This window comes from Macaca fascicularis, chromosome 10 (genome assembly GCF_037993035.2).
Source record: "Macaca fascicularis isolate 582-1 chromosome 10, T2T-MFA8v1.1".
Classification (NCBI taxonomy): domain Eukaryota; kingdom Metazoa; phylum Chordata; class Mammalia; order Primates; family Cercopithecidae; genus Macaca; species Macaca fascicularis.
This window is the reverse complement of record NC_088384.1, coordinates 46,616,823-46,635,023: the sequence shown is the minus strand read 5'-3', so window position 1 is coordinate 46,635,023 and position 18,201 is coordinate 46,616,823.

Sequence of the window (18,201 nt, the reverse complement as noted above, 5' to 3'; positions counted from 1 at the left end):
ATTGGCAAAGTGATATTTGGAGGCCCATATTGGGCTATGGTGAAAAAGGAAATATCCTCAGAAGAAATGTGGAAAGAAGCTTGCTGAGAAACTGCTTAGTGTTCTGTTAATTCATCTCACAGAGTTACATATGTATTTCGTGTATCTCTTTGCTAGCCTTATTTCTGTGGAATCTGAGAACATATATTTCGGATCCCTTTGAAGACTATAGGGCCAAAGTAAATGTCCTCTGATAACAAAGAGATACAAGCTTTCTGAGGAACTTCTTTGTGTTCTGTGAAATCATCACACAGAGTTACAGCTTTCCCCTCAAGAAGCCTTTCGCTAAGACAGTTCTTGTGGAATTGGCAAAGTGATATTTGGAAGCCCATAGAGGGCTATGGTGAAAAAGGAAATATCCTCAGATGAAATCTGGAAAGAAGCTTTCTGAGAAACTGCTTGGTGTTCTGTTAATTCATCTCACAGAGTTACATCTCTATTTCGTGGATCTCTTTGCTACCTTATTTCTGTGGAATCTGAGAACAGATATTTCGGATCCCTTTGATGCCTATAGCGCCAAAGGAAATATCCTCCGATTACAAAGAGAAAGAAGCTTTTTGAGAAACTTCTTTGTGTTCGGTGAAATCATCTCACAGAGTTACAGCTTTCCCCTCAAAAGCCTTTGGCCAAGACAGTTCTTGTGGAATTGGCAAAGTGACATTTGGAAGCCCATAGTGGGCTATGGTGAAAAAGGAAATATCCTCAGATGAAATCTGGAAAGAAGCTTTCTGAGAAACTGCTTGGTCATCTGTTAATTCATCTCACAGAGTTACATCTGTATTTCGTGGATCTCTTTGCTAGCCTTATTTCTGTGGAATCTGAGAACAGATATTTCGGATCCCTTTGAAGACTATAGGGCCAATGGAAATATGCTCCGATAACAAAGAGAAAGAAGCTTTCTGAGAAACTCCTTTGTATTCTGTGAAATCATCTCACAGAGTTACAGCTTTCCCTTCAAGAAGCCTTTCACGAAGACATTTCTAGTGGAATTGGCAAAGTGGTATTTGGAAGCCCATAGAGGGCTATGGTGAAAATGGAAATATCCTCAGATGAAATCTGGAAAGAAGCTTTCTGAGAAACTGCTTAGTGTTCTGTTAATTCATCTCACAGAGTTACATCTGTATTTCGTGGATCTCGTTGCTAGCCTTATTTCTGTGGAATCTAAGGACAGATATTTCGGATCCCTTTGGAGACTCTAGGGCCAAAGGAAATATCCTCCGATAACAAAGAGAAAGAAGCTTTCTGAGAAACTTCTTTGTGTTCTGTGAAATCATCTCACAGAGTTACAGCTTTCCCCTCAAGAAGCCTTTCGATAAGACAGTTCTTGTGGAACTGGCAAAGTGATATTTGGAAGCCCATAGAGGGCTATGGTGAAAAAGGAAATATACTCAGATGAAGTCTGGAAAAAAGCTTCTGAGAAACTGCTTACTGTTCTGTTTATTCATCTCACAGAGTTACATCTGTATTTCGTGGATCTCTTTGCTAGCCTTATTTCTGTGGAATCTGAGAACAGATATTTCGGATCCCTTTGAAGACTATAGGGCCAAAGGAAATATCCTCCGATTACAAAGAGAAAGAAGCTTTTTGAGAAACTTCTTTGTGTTCGGTGAAATCATCTCACAGAGTTACAGCTTTCCCTGAAAAGCCTTTCGCCAAGACAGTTCTTGTGGAATTGGCAAAGTGACATTTGGAAGCCCATAGAGGGCTATGGTGAAAAAGGAAATATCCTCAGATGAAATCTGGAAAGAAGCTTTCTGAGAAACTACTTAGTGTTCTGTTAATTGATCTCACAGAGTTACATCTGTATTTCGTGGATCTCTTTGCTAGCCTTATTTCTGTGGAATCTTAGAACAGATATTTCGGATCCCTTTGAAGACTATACGGCCAAAGGAAATATCCTCCGATAACAAAGAGAAAGAAGCTTTCTGAGAAACTTGTTTGTGTTCTGTGAAATCATCTCACAGAATTACAGCTTTCCCCTAAGAAAGCCTTTCGCTAAGACACTTCTTCTGGAATTGGCAAAGTGATATTTGGAAGCCCTTAGAGGGCTACGATGAAAAAGGAAATATCCTCAGATGAAATCTGGAAAGAAGCTTTCTGAGAAACTGCTTAGTGTTGTGTTAATTCACCTCACAGAGTTACATCTGTATTTCATGGATCTCTTTGCTAGCCTTATTTCTGTGGTATCGGAGAACAGGTATTTCGGATCCATTTGAGGACTATGCGGGCAAAGGAAATATCCTCCGATAACAAAGAGAAAGAAGCTTTCTGAGAAACTTCTTTGTGTTCTGTGAAATCATCTCACAGAGTTACAGCTTTCCCCTCAAGAAGCCTTTCGCTAAGACAGTTCTTGTGGAATTGGCAAAGTGATATTTGGAAGCCCATAGAGGGCTATGGTGAAAAAGGAAATATCCTCAGATGAAATCTGGAAAGAAGCTTGCTGAGAAACTGCTTGGTGTCTGTTAATTCACCTCACAGAGTTACATCTGTATTTCGTGGATCTCTTTGCTAGCCTTATTTCTGTGGAATCTGAGAACAGATATTTCGGATCCCTTTGAAGACTATAGGGCCAAAGGAAATATCCTCCGATTACAAAGAGAAAGAAGCTTTCTTAGAAACTTCTTTGTGTTCTGTGAAATCAACTCACAGTTACAGCTTTCCCCTCAAGAAGCCTTTCCTAATACAGTTCTTGGGGAAATTGCAAAGTGATATTTTGAAGCCCATAGAGTGCTATGGTGAAACAGGAAATATCCTCAGATGAAATCTGGAAAAAAGCTTTCTGAGAAACTACTTGATGTTCTGTTAATTCATCTCACAGAGTTACATCTGTATTTCGTAGATCTCTTTCTTAGCCTTATTTCTGTGGAATCTGAGAACAGATATTTCGGATCCCTTTGAAGACTATAGGGCCAAAGGAAATGTCCTCTGATAACAAAGAGAAACATGCTTTCTGAGAACCTTCTTTGTGTTCTCTGAAATCAACTCCCAGTTACAGCTTTCCCCTCAAGAAGCCTTTCGCTAAGACAGTTCTTGTGGAATTGGCAAAGTGATATTTGGAAGCCCATAGAGGGCTATGGTGAAAAAGGAAATATCCTCAGATGAAATCTGGAAAGAAGCTTTCTGAGAAACTGCTTGGTGTCTGTTAATTCATCTCACAGAGTTACATCTGTATTTCGTGGATCTCTTTGCTAGCCTTATTTCTGTGGAATCTGAGAACAGATATTTCGGATCTCTTTGAAGACTATAGCGCCAAAGGAAATATCCTCCGATTACAAAGAGAAAGAAGCTTTCTTAGAAAATTCTTTGTGTTCTGTGAAATCAACTCCCAGTTACAGCTTTCCCCTCAAGAAGCCTTTCGCTAAGACAGTTCTTGTGGAATTGGCAAAGTGATATTTGGAAGCCCATAGAGGGCTATGGTGAAAAAGGAAATATCCTCAGATGAAATCTGGAAAGAAGCTTTCTGAGAAACCAGTTGGTGTTCTGTTAATTCATCTCACAAAGTTACATCTGTATTTCGTGGATCTCTTTGCCAGCCTTATTTCTGTGGAATCTGAGAACAGATATTTCGGATCCCTTTGAAGACTATAGGGCCAAAGGAAATGTCCTCTGATAACAAAGAGAAAGAAGCTTTCTGAGAAACTTCTTTGTGTTCTGTGAAAACATCTCACAGAGTTACAGCTTTCCCCTCAAGAAGCCTTTCGCTAAGATAGTTCTTGTGGAATTGGCAAAGCGATATTTGGAAGCCCATAGAGGGCTATGGTGAAAAACGAAATATCTTCAGATGAAATCTGGAGAGAAGCTTACTGAGAAACTGCTTAGTGTTCTGCTAATTCATCTCACAGAGTTACATCTGTATTTCGTGGATCTCTTTGCTAGCCTTATTGCTGTGGAATCTGAGAGCAGATATTTCGGATCCCTTTGAAGACTATAGGGCCAAAGGAAATATCCTCCGATAACAAAGAGAAAGAAGTTTCCGAGGAACTTCTTTGTGTTCTGTGAAATCATCTCACAGAGCTACAGCTTTCCCTTCAAGAGGCCTTTCACGAAGACACTTCTTGTGGAATAGGCAAAGTGATATTTGGAGGCCCATATTGGGCTATGGTGAAAAAGGAAATATCTTCAGAAGAAATGTGGAAAGAAGCTTTCTGAGAAACTGCTTAGTGTTCTGTTAATTCATCTCATAGAGTTACATATGTATTTCGTGTATCTCTTTGCTAGCCTTATTTCTGTGGAATCTGAGAACATATATTTCGGATCCCTTTGAAGACTATAGGGCCAAAGTAAATGTCCTGTGATAACAAAGAGATACAAGCTTTCTGAGGAACTTCTTTGTGTTCTGTGAAATCATCTCACAGAGTTACAGCTTTCCCCTCAAGAAGCCTTTCGCTAAGACAGTTCTTGTGGAATTGGCAAAGTGATATTTGGAAGCCCATAGAGGGCTATGGTGAAAAAGGAAATATCCTCAGATTAAATCAGGAAAGAAGCTTTTTGAGAAACTGCTTAGTATTCTGTTAATTCATCTCACAGAGTTACATCTGTATTTCGTGGATCTCTTTGCTAGCCTTATTTCTGTGGAATCTGAGAACAGATATTTCGGATCCCTTTGAAGACTATAGGGCCAAAGGAAATATCCTGCGATTACAAAGAGAAAGAAGCTTTTTGAGAAACTTCTTTGTGTTCGGTGAAATCATCTCACAGAGTTCCAGCTTTCCCCTCAAAAGTCTTTCGCTAAGACAGTTCTTGTGGAATTGGCAAAGTGACATTTGGAAGCCCATAGAGGGCTATGGTGAAAAAGGAAATATCCTCAGATGAAATCTGGAAAGAAGCTTTCTGAGAAACTGCTTGGTGATCTGTTAATTCATCTCACAGAGTAACATCTGTATTTCGTGGATCTCTTTGCTAGCCTTATTTCTGTGGAATCTGAGAACAGATATTTCGGATCCCTTTGAAGACTATAGGGCCAATGGAAATATGCTCCGATAACAAAGAAAAAGAAGCTTTCTGAGAAATCCTTTGTGTTCTGTGAAATCATCTCACAGAGTTACAGCTTTCCCCTCAAGAAGCCTTTCACGAAGACACTTCTTGTGGAATTGGCAAAGTGATATTTGGAAGCCCATAGAGGGCTATGGTGAAAAAGGAAATATCCTCAGATGAAATCTGGAAAGAAGCTTTCTGAGAAACTACTTAGTGTTCTGTTAATTGATCTCACAGAGTTACACCTGTATTTTGTGGATCACTTTGCTAGCCTTATTTCTGTGGAATCTGAGAACAGATATTTCGGTTCCCTTTGAAGACTATAGGGCCAAAGGAAATATCCTCTGATAACAAAGAGAAAGAAGCTTTCTGAGAAACTTCTTTGTGTTCTGTGAAATCATCTCACCGAGTTACAGCTTTCCCCTCAAGAAGCCTTTCGCTAAGACAGTTCTTGTGGAATTGGCAAAGTGATATTTGGAAGCCCATAGAGGGCTATGGTGAAAAAGGAAATATCCGCAGATGAAATCTGGAAAGAAGCTTTCTGAGAAACTGCTTACTGTTCTGTTTATTCATCTCACAGAGTTACATCTGTATTTCGTGGATCTCTTTGCTAGCCTTATTTCTGTGGAATCTCAGAACAGATATTTCGGATCCCTTTGAAGACTATAGGGCCAAAGGAAATATCCTCTGATAACAAAGAGAAAGAAGCTTTCTGAGAAACTTGTTTGTGTTCCGTGAAATCATCTCACAGAGTTACAGCTTTCCCCTAAAGTAGCCTTTCGCTAAGACAGTTCTTGTGGCATTGGCAAAGTAATATTTGGAAGCCCATATAGGGATATGGTGAAAAAGGAAATATCCTCAGATGAAATCTGGAAAGAAGCTTTCTGGGAAACTGCTTAGTGTTCTGTTAATTCATCTCACAGAGTTACATCTGTATTTCGTGGATCTCTTTGCTAGCCTTATTTCTGTGGAATCTGAGAACAGATATTTCGGATCCCTTTGAAGACTATAGGGCCAAAGGAAATATCCTCCGATTAGAAAGAGAAACAAGCTTTTTGAGAAACTTCTTTGTGTTCGGTGAAATCATCTCACAGAGTTACAGCTTTCCACTCAAAAGCCTTTCGCCAAGACAGTTCTTGTGGAATTGGCAAAGTGACATTTGGAAGCCCATAGAGGGCTATGGTGAAAAAGGAAATATCCTCATATCAAATCTGGAAAGAAGCTTTCTGAGAAACTGCTTGGTGATCTGTTAATTCATCTCACAGAGTTACACCTGTATTTCGTGGATCACTTTGCTAGCCTTATTTCTGTGGAATCTGAGAACAGATATTTCGGATCCCTTTGAAGACTATAGGGCCAAAGGAAATATCCTCTGATAACAAAGAGAATGAAGCTTTCTGAGAAACTTGTTTGTGTTCTGTGAAATCATCTCACAGAGTTACAGCTTTCCCCTCAAGTAGCCTTTCGCTAAGACAGTTCTTGTGGAATTGGCAAAGTAATATTTGGAAGCCCATAGAGGGATATGGTGAAAAAGGAAATATCCTCAGATGAAATCTGGGAAGAAGCTTTCTGGGAAACTGCTTAGTGTTCTGTTAATTCATCTCACAGAGTTACATCTGTATTTCGTGGATCTCTTTGCTAGCCTTATTTCTGTGGAATCTGAGAACAGTTTTTTTTTGATCCCTTTGAGGACTATAGGGCCAAAGGAAATATCCTCCGATAACAAAGAGAAGGAAGGTTTCTGAGAAACTTTTTTGCGTTCTGTGAAATCATCTCACAGAGTTACAGCTTTCTCCTAAAGAAGCCTTTCGCTAAGACAGTTCTTGTGGAATTGGCAAAGTGATATTTGGAAGCCCATAGAGGGCTATGGTGAAAAAGGATATATCCTCAAATGAAATCTGGAAAGAAGCTTTCTGAGAAACTGCTTGGTGTTCTCTTAATTCATCTCACAGAGTTACATCTGTATTTCGTGGATCTCTTTGCTAGCCTTATTTCTATGGAATCTGAGAACAGATATTTTGGAACCCGTTGAAGACTATAGGTCCAAAGTAAATATCCTCCGATAACAAAGAGAAAGAAGCTTTTTGGGAAACTTCTTTGTGTTCTGTGAAATCATCTCACAGAGTTACAGCTTTCCCCTCAAGAAGCCTATCGCTAAGACAGTTCTTCTGGAATTGGCAAAGTGATATTTGGAAGCCCATAGAGGGCTCTGGTGAAAAAGGAATTATCCTCAGATGAAATCTGGAAAGAAGCTTTCTGAGAAACTGCTTAGTGTTCTGTTAATTCATCTGACAGAGTTACATCTGTATTTCTTTGAACTCTTTGCTAGCCTTATTTCTGTGGAATCTGAGAACAGATATTTCGGATCCCTTTGAAGACTATAGGGCCGAAGGAAATATCCTCCGAATTCAAAGAGAAGGAAGCTTTCTGAGAAACTTCTTTGCGTGCTGTGCAATCATCTCACAGAGTTACAGCTTTCCCCTCAAGAAGCCTTTCGCTAAGACAGTTCTTGTGGAATTGGCAAAGTGATATTTGGAAGCCCATAGAGGGCTATGGTGAAAAAGGAAATATCCTCAGATGAAATCTGCAAAGAAGCTTTCTGAGAAACTGCTTGGTGTTCTGTAAATTCATCTCACAGAGTTACATCTGTCTTTCGTGGATCTCTTTGCTAGCCTTATTTCTGTGGAATCTGAGAGCAGATATTTCGGATCCCTTTGGAGACTACAGGGCCAAAGGAAATATCCTCCGATTACAAAGAGATAGAAGCTGCCTGAGAAACTTCTTTGTGTTCTGTGAAATCATCTCACAGAGTTACAGCTTTCCTCTGAAGAAGCCTTTTGCTAAGACAGTTCTTGTGAAAGTGGCAAAGTGATATTTGGAAGCCCAAAGAGGGCTATGGTGAAAAAGGAAACATCCTCAGATGAAATCTGGAAAGAAGCTTTCTGAGAAACTGCTTAGTGTTCTGTTAATTCATCTGACAGAGTTACATCTGTATTTCTTTGAACTCTTTGCTAGCCTTATTTCTGTGGAATCTGAGAACAGATATTTCGGATACCTTTGAAGAGTATAGGGCCAAAGGAAATATCCTCCGAATACAAAGAGAAGGAAGTTTTCTGAGAAACTTCTTTGCGTGCTGTGAAATCATCTCACAGAGTTACAGCTTTCCCCTCAAGAAGCCTTTCGCTAAGACAGTTCTTGTGGAATTGGCAAAGTGATATTTGGAAGCCCGTAGAGGGCTATGGTGAAAAAGGAAATGTCCTCAGATGAAATCTGGAAAGAAGCTTTCTGAGAAACTGCTTGGTGTTCTGTTAATTCATCTCACAGAGTTACATCTGTATTTCGTGGATCTCTTTGCTAGCCTTATTTCTGTGGAATCTGAGAACAGATATTTCGGATCCCTTTGATGACTATAGGGCCAAAGGAAATATCCTCCGATTACAAAGAGAAAGAAGCTTTTTGAGAAACTTCTTTGTGTTCGGTGAAATCATCTCACAGAGTTACAGCTTTCCCCTCAAAAGCCTTTCGCCAAGACAGTTCTTGTGGAATTGGCAAAGTGACATTTGGAAGCCCATAGAGGGCTATGGTGAAAAAGGAAATATCCTCAGATCAAATCTGGAAAGAAGCTTTCTGAGAAACTGCTTGGTGATCTGTTAATTCATCTCAGAGAGTTACATCTGTATTTCGTGGATCTCTTTGCTAGCCTTATTTCTGTGGAATCTGAGAACAGATATTTCGGATCCCTTTGAAGACTATAGGGCCAATGGAAATATGCTCCGATAACAAAGAGAAAGAAGCTTTCTGAGAAACTCCTTTGTGTTTTGTGAAATCATCTCACAGAGTTACATCTGTATTTCGTGGATCTCTTTGCTAGCCTTATTTCTGTGGAATCTGAGAACAGATATTTCGGTTCCCTTTGAAGACTATAGGGCCAAAGGAAATATCCTCTGATAACAAAGAGAAAGAAGCTTTCTGAGAAACTTCTTTGTGTTCTGTGAAATCATCTCACCGAGTTACAGCTTTCCCCTCAAGGAGCCTTTCGCTAAGACAGTTCTTGTGGAATTGGCAAAGTGATATTTGGAAGCCCATAGAGGGCTATGGTGAAAAAGGAAATATCCGCAGATGAAATCTGGAAAGAAGCTTTCTGAGAAACTGCTTACTGTTCTGTTTATTCATCTCACAGAGTTACATCTGTATTTCGTGGATCTCTTTGCTAGCCTTATTTCTGTGGAATCTCAGAACAGATATTTCGGATCCCTTTGAAGACTATAGGGCCAAAGGAAATATCCTCTGATAACAAAGAGAAAGAAGCTTTCTGAGAAACTTGTTTGTGTTCTGTGAAATCATCTCACAGAGTTACAGCTTTCCCCTAAAGTAGCCTTTCGCTAAGACAGTTCTTGTGGCATTGGCAAAGTAATATTTGGAAGCCCATATAGGGATATGGTGAAAAAGGAAATATCCTCAGATGAAATCTGGAAAGAAGCTTTCTGGGAAACTGCTTAGTGTTCTGTTAATTCATCTCACAGAGTTACATCTGTATTTCGTGGATCTCTTTGCTAGCCTTATTTCTGTGGAATCTGAGAACAGATATTTCGGATCCCTTTGAAGACTATAGGGCCAAAGGAAATATCCTCCGATTAGAAAGAGAAACAAGCTTTTTGAGAAACTTCTTTGTGTTCGGTGAAATCATCTCACAGAGTTACAGCTTTCCACTCAAAAGCCTTTCGCCAAGACAGTTCTTGTGGAATTGGCAAAGTGACATTTGGAAGCCCATAGAGGGCTATGGTGAAAAAGGAAATATCCTCATATCAAATCTGGAAAGAAGCTTTCTGAGAAACTGCTTGGTGATCTGTTAATTCATCTCACAGAGTTACACCTGTATTTCGTGGATCACTTTGCTAGCCTTATTTCTGTGGAATCTGAGAACAGATATTTCGGATCCCTTTGAAGACTATAGGGCCAAAGGAAATATCCTCTGATAACAAAGAGAATGAAGCTTTCTGAGAAACTTGTTTGTGTTCTGTGAAATCATCTCACAGAGTTACAGCTTTCCCCTCAAGTAGCCTTTCGCTAAGACAGTTCTTGTGGAATTGGCAAAGTAATATTTGGAAGCCCATAGAGGGATATGGTGAAAAAGGAAATATCCTCAGATGAAATCTGGGAAGAAGCTTTCTGGGAAACTGCTTAGTGTTCTGTTAATTCATCTCACAGAGTTACATCTGTATTTCGTGGATCTCTTTGCTAGCCTTATTTCTGTGGAATCTGAGAACAGTTTTTTTTTGATCCCTTTGAGGACTATAGGGCCAAAGGAAATATCCTCCGATAACAAAGAGAAGGAAGGTTTCTGAGAAACTTTTTTGCGTTCTGTGAAATCATCTCACAGAGTTACAGCTTTCCCCTCAAGAAGCCTTTCGCTAAGACAGTTCTTGTGGAATTGGCAAAGTGATATTTGGAAGCCCATAGAGGGCTATGGTGAAAAAGGATATATCCTCAAATGAAATCTGGAAAGAAGCTTTCTGAGAAACTGCTTGGTGTTCTCTTAATTCATCTCACAGAGTTACATCTGTATTTCGTGGATCTCTTTGCTAGCCTTATTTCTATGGAATCTGAGAACAGATATTTTGGAACCCGTTGAAGACTATAGGTCCAAAGTAAATATCCTCCGATAACAAAGAGAAAGAAGCTTTTTGGGAAACTTCTTTGTGTTCTGTGAAATCATCTCACAGAGTTACAGCTTTCCCCTCAAGAAGCCTATCGCTAAGACAGTTCTTCTGGAATTGGCAAAGTGATATTTGGAAGCCCATAGAGGGCTCTGGTGAAAAAGGAATTATCCTCAGATGAAATCTGGAAAGAAGCTTTCTGAGAAACTGCTTAGTGTTCTGTTAATTCATCTGACAGAGTTACATCTGTATTTCTTTGAACTCTTTGCTAGCCTTATTTCTGTGGAATCTGAGAACAGATATTTCGGATCCCTTTGAAGACTATAGGGCCGAAGGAAATATCCTCCGAATTCAAAGAGAAGGAAGCTTTCTGAGAAACTTCTTTGCGTGCTGTGCAATCATCTCACAGAGTTACAGCTTTCCCCTCAAGAAGCCTTTCGCTAAGACAGTTCTTGTGGAATTGGCAAAGTGATATTTGGAAGCCCATAGAGGGCTATGGTGAAAAAGGAAATATCCTCAGATGAAATCTGCAAAGAAGCTTTCTGAGAAACTGCTTGGTGTTCTGTAAATTCATCTCACAGAGTTACATCTGTCTTTCGTGGATCTCTTTGCTAGCCTTATTTCTGTGGAATCTGAGAGCAGATATTTCGGATCCCTTTGGAGACTACAGGGCCAAAGGAAATATCCTCCGATTACAAAGAGATAGAAGCTGCCTGAGAAACTTCTTTGTGTTCTGTGAAATCATCTCACAGAGTTACAGCTTTCCTCTGAAGAAGCCTTTTGCTAAGACAGTTCTTGTGAAAGTGGCAAAGTGATATTTGGAAGCCCAAAGAGGGCTATGGTGAAAAAGGAAACATCCTCAGATGAAATCTGGAAAGAAGCTTTCTGAGAAACTGCTTAGTGTTCTGTTAATTCATCTGACAGAGTTACATCTGTATTTCTTTGAACTCTTTGCTAGCCTTATTTCTGTGGAATCTGAGAACAGATATTTCGGATACCTTTGAAGAGTATAGGGCCAAAGGAAATATCCTCCGAATACAAAGAGAAGGAAGTTTTCTGAGAAACTTCTTTGCGTGCTGTGAAATCATCTCACAGAGTTACAGCTTTCCCCTCAAGAAGCCTTTCGCTAAGACAGTTCTTGTGGAATTGGCAAAGTGATATTTGGAAGCCCGTAGAGGGCTATGGTGAAAAAGGAAATGTCCTCAGATGAAATCTGGAAAGAAGCTTTCTGAGAAACTGCTTGGTGTTCTGTTAATTCATCTCACAGAGTTACATCTGTATTTCGTGGATCTCTTTGCTAGCCTTATTTCTGTGGAATCTGAGAACAGATATTTCGGATCCCTTTGATGACTATAGGGCCAAAGGAAATATCCTCCGATTACAAAGAGAAAGAAGCTTTTTGAGAAACTTCTTTGTGTTCGGTGAAATCATCTCACAGAGTTACAGCTTTCCCCTCAAAAGCCTTTCGCCAAGACAGTTCTTGTGGAATTGGCAAAGTGACATTTGGAAGCCCATAGAGGGCTATGGTGAAAAAGGAAATATCCTCAGATCAAATCTGGAAAGAAGCTTTCTGAGAAACTGCTTGGTGATCTGTTAATTCATCTCAGAGAGTTACATCTGTATTTCGTGGATCTCTTTGCTAGCCTTATTTCTGTGGAATCTGAGAACAGATATTTCGGATCCCTTTGAAGACTATAGGGCCAATGGAAATATGCTCCGATAACAAAGAGAAAGAAGCTTTCTGAGAAACTCCTTTGTGTTTTGTGAAATCATCTCACAGAGTTACATCTGTATTTCGTGGATCTCTTTGCTAGCCTTATTTCTGTGGAATCTGAGAACAGATATTTCGGTTCCCTTTGAAGACTATAGGGCCAAAGGAAATATCCTCTGATAACAAAGAGAAAGAAGCTTTCTGAGAAACTTCTTTGTGTTCTGTGAAATCATCTCACAGAGTTACAGCTTTCCCCTCAAGGAGCCTTTCGCTAAGACAGTTCTTGTGAAATTGGCAAAGTGATATTTGGAAGCCCATAGAGGGCTATGGTGAAAAAGGAAATATCCGCAGATGAAATCTGGAAAGAAGCTTTCTGAGAAACTGCTTACTGTTCTGTTTAGTCATCTCACAGAGTTACATCTGTATTTCGTGGATCTCTTTGCTAGCCTTATTTCTGTGGAACCTCAGAACAGATATTTCGGATCCCTTTGAAGACTATAGGGCCAAAGGAAATATCCTCTGATAACAAAGAGAAAGAAGCTTTCTGAGAAACTTGTTTGTGTTCTGTGAAATCATCTCACAGAGTTACAGCTTTCCCCTAAAGTAGCCTTTCGCTAAGACAGTTCTTGTGGCATTGGCAAAGTAATATTTGGAAGCCCCTATAGGGATATGGTGAAAAAGGAAATATCCTCAGATGAAATCTGGAAAGAAGCTTTCTGGGAAACTGCTTAGTGTTCTGTTAATTCATCTCACAGAGTTACATCTGTATTTCGTGGATCTCTTTGCTAGCCTTATTTCTGTGGAATCTGAGAACAGATATTTTGGATCCCTTTGAGGACTATAGGGCCAAAGGAAATATCCTCCGATAACAAAGAGAAGGAAGGTTTCTGAGAAACTTTTTTGCGTTCTGTGAAATCATCTCACAGAGTTACAGCTTTCCCCTCAAGAAGCCTTTCGCTAAGACAGTTCTTGTGGAATTGGGAAAGTGATATTTGGAAGCCCATAGAGGGCTATGGTGAAAAAGGAAATATCCTCAGATGAAGTCTGGAAAAAAGCTTCTGAGAAACTGCTTACTGTTCTGTTTATTCATCTCACAGAGTTACATCTGTATTTCGTGGATCTCTTTGCTAGCCTTATTTCTGTGGAATCTGAGAACAGATATTTCGGATCCCTTTGAAGACTATAGGGCCAAAGGAAATATCCTCCGATTACAAAGAGAAAGAAGCTTTTTGAGAAACTTCTTTGTGTTCGGTGAAATCATCTCACAGAGTTACAGCTTTCCCCTCAAAAGCCTTTCGCCAAGACAGTTCTTGTGGAATTGGCAAAGTGATATTTGGAAGCCCATAGAGGGCTATGGTGAAAAACGAAATATCCTCAGATGAAATCTGGAAAGAAGCTTTCTGGGAAACTGCTTGGTGTTCTGTTAATTGATCTCAGAGAGTTACATCTGTATTTCGTGGATCTGTTTGCTAGCCTTATTTCTGTGGAATCTGAGAACAGATATTTCGGATCCCTTTGAAGACTATAGGGACAAAGGATATATCCTGCGATTACAGAGAGAAAGAAGCTTTCTGAGAAACTTCTTTGTGTTCTGTGAAATCAACTCACAGAGGTACAGCTTTCCCCTCAAGAAGCCTTTCGTGAAGACACTTCTTGTGGAATTGGCAAAGTGATATTTGGAAGCCCATAGAGGGCTTTGGTGAAAAAGGAAATATCCTCAGATGAAATCTGGAAAGAAGCTTTCTGAGAAACTACTTAGTGTTCTGTTAATTGATCTCACAGAGTTACATCTGTATTTCGTGGATCTCTTTGCTAGACTTATTTCTGTGGAATCTGAGAACAGATATTTCGGATCCCTTTGAAGACTATAGGGCCAAAGGAAATATCCTCTGATAACAAAGAGAAAGAAGCTTTCTGAGAAACTTCTTTGTGTTCTGTGCAATCATCTCACAGAGTTACAGCTTTCCCCTCAAGAAGCCTTTCGCTAAGACAGTTCTTGTGGAATTGGCAAAGTGATATTTGGAAGCCCATAGAGGGCTATGGTGAAAAAGGAAATATCCTCAGATGAAATCTGCAAAGAAGCTTTCTGAGAAACTGCTTGGTGTTCTGTAAATTCATCTCACAGAGTTACATCTGTCTTTCGTGGATCTCTTTGCTAGCCTTATTTCTGTGGAATCTGAGAGCAGATATTTCGGATCCCTTTGGAGACTATAGGGCCAAAGGAAATATCCTCCGATTACAAAGAGATAGAAGCTGCCTGAGAAACTTCTTTGTGTTCTGTGAAATCATCTCACAGAGTTACAGCTTTCCTCTCAAGAAGCCTTTTGCTGAGACAGTTCTTGTGAAAGTGGCAAAGTGATATTTGGAAGCCCAAAGAGGGCTATGGTGAAAAAGGAAACATCCTCAGATGAAATCTGGAAAGAAGCTTTCTGAGAAACTGCTTAGTGTTCTGTTAATTCATCTGACAGAGTTACATCTGTATTTCTTTGAACTCTTTGCTAGCCTTATTTCTGTGGAATCTGAGAACAGATATTTCGGATACCTTTGAAGAGTATAGGGCCAAAGGAAATATCCTCCGAATACAAAGAGAAGGAAGTTTTCTGAGAAACTTCTTTGCGTGCTGTGAAATCATCTCACAGAGTTACAGCTTTCCCCTCAAGAAGCCTTTCGCTAAGACAGTTCTTGTGGAATTGGCAAAGTGATATTTGGAAGCCCGTAGAGGGCTATGGTGAAAAAGGAAATGTCCTCAGATGAAATCTGGAAAGAAGCTTTCTGAGAAACTGCTTGGTGTTCTGTTAATTCATCTCACAGAGTTACATCTGTATTTCGTGGATCTCTTTGCTAGCCTTATTTCTGTGGAATCTGAGAACAGATATTTCGGATCCCTTTGATGACTATAGGGCCAAAGGAAATATCCTCCGATTACAAAGAGAAAGAAGCTTTTTGAGAAACTTCTTTGTGTTCGGTGAAATCATCTCACAGAGTTACAGCTTTCCCCTCAAAAGCCTTTCGCCAAGACAGTTCTTGTGGAATTGGCAAAGTGACATTTGGAAGCCCATAGAGGGCTATGGTGAAAAAGGAAATATCCTCAGATCAAATCTGGAAAGAAGCTTTCTGAGAAACTGCTTGGTGATCTGTTAATTCATCTCAGAGAGTTACATCTGTATTTCGTGGATCTCTTTGCTAGCCTTATTTCTGTGGAATCTGAGAACAGATATTTCGGATCCCTTTGAAGACTATAGGGCCAATGGAAATATGCTCCGATAACAAAGAGAAAGAAGCTTTCTGAGAAACTCCTTTGTGTTCTGTGAAATCATCTCACAGAGTTACAGCTTTCCCTTCAAGAAGCCTTTCACGAAGACATTTCTTGTGGAATTGGCAAAGTCGTATTTGGAAGCCCATAGAGGGCTATGGTGAAAAAGGAAATATCCTCAGATGAAATCTGGAAAGAAGCTTTCTGAGAAACTGCTTAGTGTTCTGTTAATTCATCTCACAGAGTTACATCTGTATTTCGTGGATCTCTTTGCTAGCCTTATTTCTGTGGAATCTGAGGACAGATATTTCGGATCCCTTTGGAGACTCTAGGGCCAAAGGAAATATCCTCCGATAACAAAGAGAAAGAAGCTTTCTGAGAAACTTCTTTGTGTTCTGTGAAATCATCTCACAGAGTTACAGCTTTCCCCTCAAGAAGCCTTTCGCTAAGACAGTTCTTGTGGAATTGGCAAAGTGATATTTGGAAGCCCATAGAAGGCTATGGTGAAAAAGGAAATATCCTCAGATGAAGTCTGGAAAAAAGCTTCTGAGAAACTGCTTACTGTTCTGTTTATTCATCTCACAGAGTTACATCTGTATTTCGTGGATCTCTTTGCTAGCCTTATTTCTGTGGAATCTGAGAACAGATATTTCGGATCCCTTTGAAGACTATAGGGCCAAAGGAAATATCCTCCGATTACAAAGAGAAAGAAGCTTTTTGAGAAACTTCTTTGTGTTCGGTGAAATCATCTCACAGAGTTACAGCTTTCCCCTCAAAAGCCTTTCGCCAAGACAGTTCTTGTGGAATTGGCAAAGTGACATTTGGAAGCCCATAGAGGGCTATGGTGAAAAAGGAAATATCCTCAGATGAAATCTGGAAAGAAGCTTTCTGGGAAACTGCTTGGTGTTCTGTTAATTCATCTCAGAGAGTTACATCTGTATTTCGTGGATCTGTTTGCTAGCCTTATTTCTGTGGAATCTGAGAACAGATATTTCGGATCCCTTTGAAGACTATAGGGACAAATGATATATCCTGCGATTACAGAGAGAAAGAAGCTTTCTGAGAAACTTCTTTGTGTTCTGTGAAATCAACTCACAGAGTTACAGCTTTCCCCTCAAGAAGCCTTTCGTGAAGACACTTCTTGTGGAATTGGCAAAGTGATATTAGAAGCCCATAGAGGGCTTTGGTGAAAAAGGAAATATCCTCAGATGAAATCTGGAAAGAAGCTTTCTGAGAAACTACTTAGTGTTCTGTTAATTGATCTCACAGAGTTACATCTGTATTTCGTGGATCTCTTTGCTAGACTTATTTCTGTGGAATCTGAGAACAGATATTTCGGATCCCTTTGAAGACTATAGGGCCAAAGGAAATATCCTCTGATAACAAAGAGAAAGAAGCTTTCTGAGAAACTTCTTTGTGTTCTGTCAAATCATCTCACAGAGTTACAGCTTTCCCCTCAAGAAGCCTTTCGCTAAGACAGTTCTTGTGGAATTGGCAAAGTGATATTTTGAAGCCCATAGAGGGCTAGGGTGAAAAAGGAAATATCCTCAGATGAAATCAGGAAAGAAGCTTTCTGAGAAACTGCTTAGTATTCTGTTAATTCATCTCACAGAGTTACATCTGTATTTCGTGGATCTCTTTGCTAGCCTTATTTCTGTGGAATCTGAGAACAGATATTTCGGATCCCTTTGAAGACTATAGGGCCAAAGGAAATATCCTGCGATTACAAAGAGAAAGAAGCTTTTTGAGAAACTTCTTTGTGTTCGGTGAAATCATCTCACAGAGTTCCAGCTCTCCCCTCAAAAGTCTTTCGCCAAGACAGTTCTTGTGGAATTGGCAAAGTGACATTTGGAAGCCCATAGAGGGCTATGGTGAAAAAGGAAATATCCTCAGATGAAATCTGGAAAGAAGCTTTCTGAGAAACTGCTTGGTTTTCTGTTAATTCATCTCACAGAGTTACATCTGTATTTCGTGGATCTCTTTGCTAGCCTTATTTCTGTGGAATCTGAGTACAGATATTTCGGATCCCTTTGAAGACTATAGGGCCAAAGGAAATATCCTCTGATAACAAAGAGAAAGAAGCTTTCTGAGAAACTTGTTTGTGTTCTGTGAAATCATCTCACAGAGTTACATCTTTCCCCTAAAGTAGCCTTTCGCTAAGACAGTTCTTGTGGCATTGGCAAAGTAATATTTGGAAGCCCATATAGGGATATGGTGAAAAAGGAAATATCCTCAGATGAAATCTGGAAAGAAGCTTTCAGGAAAACTGCTTAGTGTTCTGTTAATTCATCTCACAGAGTTACATCTGTATTTCGTGGATCTCTTTGCTAGCCTTATTTCTGTGGAATCTGAGAACAGATATTTTGGATCCCTTTGAGGACTATAGGGCCAAAGGAAATATCCTCCGATAACAAAGAGAAGGAAGGTTTCCGAGAAACTTTTTTGCGTTCTGTGAAATCATCTCACAGAGTTACAGCTTTCTCCTAAAGAAGCCTTTCGCTAAGACACTTCTTGTGGAATTGGCAAAGTGATATTTGGAAACCCATAGAGGGCTATGGTGAAAAAGG